Here is a 10,545-nt window from a genome sequence, read left to right as displayed (position 1 = left end):
CCCTGCAGAGCTGAGCTGAAATCATGAGCTGACAATCACTAAAGAGCTGACAGCTTCTGCAAGGGCCCTCCTGCCAGCAGCTGAGGGAAGACACCGGGCTTCAGGAAGGCGATTCCTTTCAGGACCATCTCTCCGGACCAGTCACCCCTTCCTCGGTCAGAGCTACTGACCCCTTCACCAGCTGTAATATTTATACATCATCTTTTCAATTTGTTATTGTACATGTTCTATAGAAAAAGTCATTTGAAAGGAAAAAATATACAAAACAGACCAGCTGCTTGGCAAAGCTGTGTGACAAGGCTCTGAGTAAGGTTTGACAAGGTCCAGGTAAAAGTTGGCTTGCTTAGAGACCAGGGTTACATGAGACAACCTCCACGGGTTTTTCCTTCAACATAAATTATTCTGTGATTCTATGATTAACTGCAATTTTGTTCCCAAAACCCACAGTCCTGAAATATTGCAGTTTTTAATTCAAAATTTATGACTCATGGAAAAAAAGGCTCTTCATCTTAACCATCAACACGTTTCTCACATGACTGACTGTAAAAGAAAAATTGTCAGTTGCATGTGATTTGTTACTTCTTCATACCATACTGAAGGGTTGTTTTGTAGAAAACCAGAAAGGTTTTAGTGAAAGAGCAGCAGAGAGGTGTACAGACTATGAATGTAATCTGAGAGAGAATTCAAGTGGCCACGTCGGGGGAGAAGGGTAACAGCTGCTGCTGGGGGATGCAGGGATTGTCTGGGGTGATACAGATGGGGTGTGCCCCACACAGGGTGCTGCAACCCCCAGTTCCTAAATGATGCCTTTCTCAGCAGCTGGGCTCTGCTGGCCACTCTAAGCTGCTGAGATTCAGGGTGTCCAGGGCAGGTTTCACTGGTGCACCTTAGCTAGGCTTATCAGTTCAGCCAAAGTGCTGGGGAGGAGCAGAGATTTACATCCATTTCATCATGAAGCCTTAAATTAGTGAATGACAGCAGAAAAAGGTCCATACAGGGCCTAAGTCAGCACTGAGCTTTTGCTGTGTAACCCCAGTGAAGTGCGCTGCACTCGAGCAGAACAGATGGTTGTTAACTTTGGTATTTGCTCACTAGATGTCTACTGCCTGACAGAAAATGTTCTCCATAGCCATTTTCCCATTAGAGAAGTAAAATAAAAACAGTAATGAAGGGGAGCAATGTGGCTTATTAGAAAGACAATTGCACTAACCATCAGAATAGCAAATTCTGGTTCTTGTTCTGTGTCTATTTTCCTGAACCACCTTGGCATTCCCTGTTCCATTTCTCCATACCTAATTTCTGAACTGGAAGATGGATAGTTATCCACCAATGTCAGGGTGTAATGCTGGCGGGGGGATTAATAAGCAAACTCCTTTATGGAGCAACTATACCTCATTTTTAAGGCCTTTCCTATGTGCATATATACAAAATCCCTGTTTTTATAAATCTGCCTTAACAAAAGTAGGTCTTTCTTCTAACTGAAGTCACATTAGACTCAGTGATTCATTTCACAGCAGTGTTTGCATTGTCACACTCATGTGGTCAGGATGCTGATGCTGCTTAGAGATGTCTCATTGTATTTAATGGGGCACGTGAGTGGGGAACAGTGACTCCCCCAGCCAAAGAGCAGAGCTACTCTAGGATCAGGAGTAGGAGAAGGCGATGTACTTATTTGTATCTCAAGTTATCTAAACATTAACCATCTCTTTTCTCATCTCTCTCACCCTACTCCCTCCAGAAATGTGTTATTGAAAGGAAGGAAAAGGGAAAATGTTTTTAAATGGGCAAATTGAGAAATTCACAGTGTTGCAAATAGTCTGTGAGCAGGGTAGAGTTGCCTAGGGCTCTTTTATGAGTCTCACATGGGGCTGTAAATCAATTTAGAATCGTAGAAGTAAGGCATAAACCAGAAAACTCTGTGTGTGTGTGTCAGCTGTGTTCTGTACAAATGGCTGATATTGTGTATAGTGTTTATTGCAAATCCTGTTGTGACCCATTTTCTAATGTAACTTGTTTAATTTTTCTTGTGACACAAAAAAATAAGGTCCAGTGTTTCCTGCTACATATAAAGTATCAGTTCTCTTTTGGTTTGAACACTGAATATGTTACTGATTCCCTCCAAACAGAGCCACTTTTAATCAAAACAAACTTAAATCCAGGACCAGGGGTTTTTTGCTTAATAAAACTCAAGTAATTTAAAGAATTTCTGCCATTTCTCCTGTACAAGCAACAGCAAAATATTGAGGATTATGACTTTGTTTTTCCAACATACAAGGCTATACATTAGTAAACATTTCCCAAGACATTTTTAGGTAAATACAGAATTTTCATCCACATCTGTTTTGGGCATAATTTGGGCTGCTACCTCTTGGGGAGCTTAAACATCCATATAGACCTGTGCCTTCCAGAGGGTCTTTTTTTCTTTTTCCCATTTTCTGTTTCAATCAGGAAACTTGGGGCAATTGTTATGTTGAATCTAAAAGAATAAATGTAGATTTAAGTGTTATTTAAGTATCTTATAGTAAGAAGACCACTTTCAGAGTGCTCTTCCCTGGAAGAGGTCTGAAGAATAACATCCCTGAGCACAGTGGGAGCATGGGTCTGGCTGTTCAATTTTCTTTTGTTTTCCTCCTGCAGAGCAGTTCAGGGTGTAGGTAAACTGGAATATTTCACATATCCTAGATATACAGAATATAACCAGGCTTGTGGACCAGACTACATCCACAGCAGTAAAAGGAAGTCTGTGGGGCAGCAGTAAAGAAACAGAGGAATTTGGGACTGTAAAGTTCCAGAAGTGGTTTGGTTTTTTGGTTTTTTTTCCCCTCAGTGCATATTTTGACCAAATCAGAAATCCTGATACAATCAAATTGAAATTATGTCTACAATACCACACCCTACTCAAGGTGTTTTTCTTGGCAGGACTGGAGAGAACAGAATTGCAGTCTGTTCCTCGTGGAACCATTCTTAGTGGTCTCTCCAAGGGGAGTAGGCAGAAGCTCTCCCCATCAAGGCGACACCCCCGATGTGCCAGGGTTAGAGGGAGATTGAGGTTCCTGTCACAGGGAGGAAATGATCTGTTACAGCAATAGAAGTTCATGAGAGAAGGGAATTTGTAACGTGCCCATCGCCATGACCAGCTGCTGGTGGTGTTGAACACAGATTTGTGAGTGCTGACATAGTTGCCTACATGAGTCATACTTTGCACTGAAAGTTTTATTTAATGAGCTTTGAGGAAAAATATTTCAGTTTTATGTGTTTCTCTATCCAGGCAAAAAGTTTGAACACACATCTTCCCCTTGTGGAGAGCGCTTTCTCTTTTCCAGCTGTCAGAACACAAGGGTCATTTGAGTATTCTTGTCAAGTTTTCCAGATGCTTGTTTTGAATTGATAGATTTGAACAGGAGCAGTTTGTTATGCTGGCACTTCCCCCCTCCAACTGCACAAAGAGTCAGCCTTTGCAGGATACATTATCATCTCCTTCCCTGAAGAAACTGCTCTTCCTAAGATAGAATGAATGGGTTGGGAGATTTTTGGTCTGAACCAAAGGTCACACTTGTCTGATAGCTGTGAAAGGGAATGGGGATGTGTAGACTGTTGCCTGGGTGGTAGATATTTCTTGCATGCATATGTGTGTAGATAAGGCTAGATAGATTATTTGGCACTTTGACTGAAGTATTTTTCTGTTTTGGAAATATTTTTTCCATGATTGGAAGGAGGCTTTAATATCAAAGTGTAAGTAATTCACTGAAGTATAAAAGCGTTCAAGTTTTATATGATTTTTTTGGTTACAATTTCAAAAATCCTTGTCGTAAAATTCAACCTGTAAATCTGCTTTCCACATATGCTTTTATTTAACATCTTGTGGAAGTACTGCCCAGTATGCACATACCTACTGAGTTTAAATAGGCAGGAGAAGAGATGCAAAGGGTGTGCCAGGCACTGCTGGCCAGACATGCCCAGGGTGAAGGAATGGCTATGGTGGCTGGGCAGTAGGAAAGAGGTGGGATGTGAGCATATGCCACCTGCTGAATTGCTTCTTTCATGTTGATCTTGTCTGTTTGAGGGGATTCCCACATGGAAAGAAAAATTATCTCCATTAGTATGCAAACTTGTGTAGAGATATAAAAGGATGTGTGGCCACAGCAGAGCTACTATTTAGATTCAAAGGAAAAATAACATGAAAAAGAAATTAGGCCTAATTTGAAAGAGTCATACCAGGTATGTATTCTGTGTCCAGACCAAGCCTTAAGACTCATTAACTAGCTGAGAAGGAATCTGCAAACTCCTGCTGAGAAATCTGGTGTCAGATTTGTTGGGTGATTATACAGATAATTAAAGCATAACATGAATGTTTCAAGTGATGATCAGGTCAACTCTCCTGAAAGAAGGTTCTTGGCAGCTGAAGGTAAGAATGAGTGCTGTATATGACATTTTCATCCTTCTTCACTGTTGTAATTGCTAGATTTTGCTTAGCAGGCTGTAGCTCCCTGAGAGCTCAGTGGGGATGCTTAGGGCAGTGTGATCCTGGTCGCCCTCCCGCAGTCCATTTTGGACGGCCCCACGATCTTGCTCTGGCAGCCAGCAGCACTACAACCAGTGATGGCAAAGGAGGTGAGAAGGGTCTCCTGTGAGGGCTTGAGAGGACTTTAATCACATCTTGCCCCCGATCCCCAGAGGCAGAGAGACCTCGTGGTCTGGGTGTGGGGGGTTTTTGTCAGGGGCTCAGGGGCGGTTCCTGGGCAGGGTTGGGGTACAGGAACCAATAGGGAGGACCCGAGGGAGTGGCCAGGACTAGGGGCAGGGGAGAGCAGGAGGGGGAAGATGGCATGACAAAAGCAGTGGGTTAACAGACTGCCACACTGCACCTTTGTTTGACCAGAGATTTATAACTAATGTCAAGTATGTTCAAGTAGAAACAATTTTACAGGCATAACAGTAGGATAAAAACTTGGAAATGAATCTTATGCTTGTATTCCAAAAATCGTTCTGGGTCACATCACTTAAGGAGGAGTGAGAGCCTCTGCTGCTCAAAGGAGTGACAAATTCAATTGCATCTCTGGCTCCATAGTAAGGCTCATGGTGATGGCTACTAGGATTAAATGTGATTTTGAGATGCTCGTACTGTTTCACTAGTTTGTGATATTTTCCATGAGGAGCAGTGCTTTTTTGTGTTTAAAAATAACTAAATATAGATAGAATGATCAAAGTGTATTGTCCAGAAGTTTTGCATTCATTAATTACATTTTCTTTGCAGTCTGATCTTTGAGTAACTGACTTCAGAGTTGCATTGGAAACAAGAGGTAAGTGACCTCTCAGGCTTGGATGCCTGTGAGCATGGAAAGGATTGCTTTCCCGAATAGTCCTGACTGAAGGGACCTAACCTAGCTACGAGGAATGTGACAGCCCTCTAATTCCAGTGCTTGTAATGAGCTGCCTCTGTGACATCTACTCAATTGGATAGATATACTGAAAAAATGAAAGTAACTGTCCTTAGGCCGTGATGACTCAGTTAAAAATAGTCCTACTCAGAAGGTTGTAAAAGCAGCCTGGAAAGTGATAACATTAGCTCTTCTGGGCTGTTGCACAACCTCATTTATCCTTTAATGATTCTTGTGTTTTCCAAACCAGTGTGCAATTAATGTTATTTAATGGATACAAGAGTGTTCATCAGGCATTTGTTCAGCAAATAAAATATTTTTAATAACTGTGATCTAAAACTTTAAGTAAATGAGTTTCTCTGATAATCTCTTCATCAAAGTAGAAATTCTCAAATGTCCACATTAAATTTTGGACTGCAGATAGCACCTTTAATGTATGTTTCAGTGGCTGCTGGGGCTGGAAAAAAATCATTACTAATTGATATGCTTTAATGGCCTGAGAGCTTTCAGAGTTGGATGAACCCAAGAGAAACGCTGAGAGGTAGATATTTGATTCTAATGATGCCTGAGTAGGTACAAGCAAAAAGTAGAACCATCATGACAGCTATATCATTGTCAAACTGCTATGCCTCAGGTTTTCTACTAATCTGACACTATTACAAAACACTGTTTTAATGAAACCATGAAAGGTAAAGTTAGATAAAGCATAGAAACATAGAAAAAGAAGTCTGTGCTGGTATCTGTATTTGCCAAGACAGTCACTGGAGAGAACAGGAGTCTGGGATTTGTAAACTGTGTGTTAATTAGTGCATGGTATAATTTTATTCTATGTCCTGAGTATTTATTTAGTTTTTAAGACTACAGATATTATGAAATTTTCACTTAACTGTGATGAGGTAGGATGTGAATGACAGGTGTTCTAATTCCCGATCCTGTCTGCATTGATCCCTTCTGCAGCTGTCTCCTTTGCACTGCACTGGACACACCTCACACAGAATGGAAGAGACCATGAAGCATTAGAATACTTCTGGTTATTTTTTTTTCAACTGTGAGCTGCTTTATAAAGCATGAAATGCTTTATTCACCTTCAAAGACTTCCTATTTGTGGCCTCAGCCCAATTCCTAATTTTCACTGTCATCTACTGAGTTTCTAACGCAGTTGTCAAAGGCATGTTCTCCTTACTGAGAGGGGAGAAGCAGTGGCATTTTCAGTGGGAACTGGGGCTTGTTTTGGAGGTTTGCTTTAGCATCAGAGTTTGGGGCCTATGGCTTTCATCTTATTTTTCATGTTTAATAGCATCTTTGGTGAGACTTAAGGGGAAAAAAGTACCATTGCTAATAAACACGCATCATTGTATGCATGAGTGAAGCAGAAGAACCAATACATAACCCTTTCTGGATATAGTTTTAGGATTTACAAAATATATTTGTGTTTTGTTTGGTAGTAAATGTGCTTTTTTTAATGAGTTTCTTTTGATTACTTGGAGACTATCATTATATGGAGCTAATAATTCCTGTTTATTCCATGAAACTGGAAAGGTCCTTTGTAGGCAGCATAAAAGCTTGATGTTAAGTCACACCTGCTTGTAGCAGAACAGTTTTGATGATTAAGAAAACTTGGAGAGGAGTACACAAAAATTCAGAGAGAATGAAAAAAGTCTGAACATACTTTCTTTATGAGTTCTTTTAACTTTGCACTGTTCTTTTAACTGTGAGACAGGCCAAGGCTAAAGCAAGTGGCCTCAGGTAAAGAGAGAGAGAAATGAATGCTCAGAGCAAGATCCTGAGCACTCAGGAGGATTATATGACCTCAGGGCAAAAAATACAGATTATTTTTGTCTGGATCTGGTAATGCTTGTGCTGCCTAAATCCAGAGGTTTATGTAACTATCTAAACCCAGATTAATTGTGTTTAGAAATCCTCAGGAAAAACAATGTCTGTGTTGCTCTCACTGATAAGAATAGAGATTTTTATCTTATGAAATGTGTGTTTGAGGGACACAATCAATAGGTTAGTTTTGTAAGTGTAAATTTAATTTGTGTACATGCATGAGAAAGCTGAGAGGGCCAGACTCCTTGTAGATTTAGGAAGTCATACCATAAGACATGTGCTACTGCTTGAAATTTGCCCAAAACTGAGGACATGACAGTTTATGCAAGAGTCACAATTTCCTCAAACTACTGAGGAAAAGGAGATTTTTTTGAATTTTACCAAGTTGGCCCAATGTTGTGTCTTGGATGTTTATGGATTTCAAGAGTATAAGGCTGTCACTAAAAGTGACTTTATGGTTTGTTGCAGTGAAATTGTACACCTTCAAAAAGGAAAGGACTCAGCAGGTAGAGAATGTTGGTGGACCTTGTACCTGTGTGCTTGGGGAGAAGGAAACCATTGAGTGTTTCAGTGATGCTCTCCTGGTGCCTGGTCGTGAGGGGAAAGGTGCATTTACAAAGGAAGTATCACACAATGAGCATGTACAGTTGTTTGCCTTAAAATATATCTGCAGGGTGTCCAAACTTGTGTACATGATAGTTTAATACAGTCTCAGCTGTCAATTTTTAGAGTACTTTGTGTGTTTTTTCAACAAATTTGATACTTCCCTGTCAAATTCCATATCATGGATAGCCAAAAATACACTTCTGTTAAATTAATGATACAGGAGAGATCTCAGTTGTATCTGGTTCTTTGTGGAGGAAGGTGAGAAAACAGCCAGGCAACATTTGCCACAGAGAATGTTTATTAACAGATCTCTTGGCAAGGATGAATTGAAATAATCATGCGGGGAGACCAGGGCAGTGGTGGAGCTACCAGCTCTGCAGGCACTACAAGATGTGTAGGTGCAGCCCTTGGGGACAGGGTTCAGTGCTGAATTGGGCAGTGCTGGGTTGACAGCTGGACTCAATGAGCTCAGAGGTCTTTTCAACCTGAACGATTCTGTGATTTTCTTCTGAAGAGAGAAATGAGTGGGGACAGGCTTCTCAGCTGGTGTAGACCTACCTACCTGCCTGAAAATCTGGTTTTAAGTGGAACTCATTGATTTATGCTCTTTACATCTAGGCAGGTATAAATATTGAAAACAATTGCATGAGTGGAAAATCAGGGTCAGTACCTTTTGGTTAAGATATTTTGCAGTGATTTCGGTGTGGATTTACTGGTATCTTGTCTGCTTTCTGGCATTTATTGACTTGCTCATGTTCACTAGATCCAATTTACAGCTCTTCACATGGCCAGAACATAGCAGTAAATCTAGTGCATTAAATCAGTGAGCTGGATTCAGTCCTTTATTAAACCAACAAATCTGGATTAATTCCGGTCTTTGGAAGTGTTTCTATTAAAGAAAAGACCAGTTAGACCAGTGTCTAGAAAATGTCTTTTGATTGCTTTTCTTTTGAAAGCTTTAAGTGTTTCTCTCCTGAAGCCCAGCTACAGTGTCATTGTCTCTGCAGAATATATACAGTTTCCCCCTCTATTCTCTCTTTTTTTTTTTTTTTCCCTAAGAGGGATAATTATATGAATTATTCTTGCCAAATTTTTTCTGTGACTCTTCTTGAAATTTTTCTAATGGTCTGAGTCTATTAGAAAATGATGGAAAGATCCATTTCTATAGCACCACATTGCTTTGTGGCCATATCTCTGTTTTTCAGATGACCTATGTGTTGATGTTTCTTCCCCCAAGTGCAATCTAGTTTAAGCTAATACCATTAAGAAGAAAAGAAAAAGACATTTGACAAGAGTTGTTGTGGATAGAAGTTGTGTTTGATGGTGTGGGTGGAGGTGTTTGAAGTGCTAATGTTTTTCTTCCTGGAATACTGGTGTGACAGAGGTGTCAAGTTTTGATAACTGGAAACTGCAAAATCGAATTCGAGTTTCAGCCTCTGTTTTGGTTGATTGTAACATTCTTACTGTCACCCCAGATTCTCTTCTTTCTTTCTTCATTCTGCTTTCAGACGGTTTTGCCAGCAACTTAGATTTCATGCTTTCTAATGAGGATGTCAATTTTTGTTCAGATAGCTGCAGAGTGTGTATGGAAACTACCCATTTTCCTCTTAAGTTAAATACACAGTGCCAAATTATTTTTTTTTAATTGGTGCTATTCTTTAGTTGCAGTTTATTTTTGTAATGTAGGAAGAAACAAAATCTGGTTTTTATGCCTTGAAAAGTGCTTTGTATTTGTCAAATGTTTTCTGTCACATATTTGCTCTGTCGAATGTTCTGTGTGTATCTCTCCTCTGTTTACTGCATCCTCTAAAGCACTTCTTCAATGCTCAATCTATGTTGACCTTACTTCTCAAAATATTTGCTAAATGAAACAGGCTGTTTGGAGACAGTAGCTCCTAAGCATGTGCATTCAGTTTATTTCTGGGCAGTTTGGGGTTTTGTTGCCGTCAGGAAACATGAAGAGTATAAAGAATATAGAGTATAAAGCTTCCAACTCCTGGATATAAATCAGCTGTTCCTAAAATCAGTCAATATCAACAGGGTGAGCTGGAAAGTTGTGACTAAAAGGTGTGTTTGTGTCATCTTTACCCATGATCTTCCTATATTTGTGTAGAAAACCCTGTTGAGAAACCATTACTGCTTTGCAGAGCTTGCCTTGATGGCACTGAACAGTTTCTAAGGGAGGTGGGTAAACCTCTCATAGGGATGTCTGCAGACAGTCCCTAATCTGGCATACTGGGCATGACTGTGTTGTATGCCAGGGAGGAAAAATGCAACCAAAAACTTGGGAAAAGCCTTTTATGTGTCTCAAGAATCTCATTTAAATCTCAGCAGTCACTTGTTTTTCTTTAGTCCTGTTTTGCTTGACTATGTGATGTTAAAGAGACTTGTGTGTTTTTGTATTTGCCAATATTAAGTTCTTAACTCTTTTCTTGGGTGTATATAAAATGCAAATATATAATTGGGTAATACACAGACTTTTCCTGTGACAGTAACAAAAATCAGCTATGATAATAAATAAATTCCCTTTCCAAAGGAAAGTCTCTTTCTGTCAAAGGACAGCTCCTAAGCTGTGCTATGTGATGAAATGCATGTATGAGCATTAACAGGTAATAATATGCTTTGAACAATACTGATAGAACTAACTATTATAGTGGATTTTTAAGGTTACCAACAGAAGACGTTTAATATTGTCCTGGGTTGCAGTGTATTCTATTACCATCCCCATCAG

General features: G+C 39.9%; 1 long non-coding RNA gene across 2 annotated transcripts in view; it reads left to right on the top strand.

Annotated features, from left to right (window-relative positions):
- Nucleotides 1-10,545, top strand: part of LOC108448848 — a 74,791-nt gene that overhangs the window by 48,698 nt on the left and 15,548 nt on the right. Inside the window, exon 4 of one of the 2 annotated variants that reach the window (XR_001864886.1) lies at nt 5,255-5,300. The exons of the other annotated variant lie outside the window; for it this stretch is intronic. This is a non-coding gene — a long non-coding RNA (uncharacterized LOC108448848). The remainder of the gene's footprint in view (nt 1-5,254; nt 5,301-10,545) is intronic. 2 annotated transcript variants of the gene reach the window in all.

The sequence above is a fragment of the Corvus brachyrhynchos genome, unplaced genomic scaffold, assembly GCF_000691975.1.
Source record: "Corvus brachyrhynchos isolate BGI_N302 unplaced genomic scaffold, ASM69197v1 scaffold398, whole genome shotgun sequence".
Lineage (NCBI taxonomy): Eukaryota > Metazoa > Chordata > Aves > Passeriformes > Corvidae > Corvus > Corvus brachyrhynchos.
Note: the sequence above shows the minus strand (reverse complement) of the source record. Positions and strands in the feature narration are given on the sequence as shown.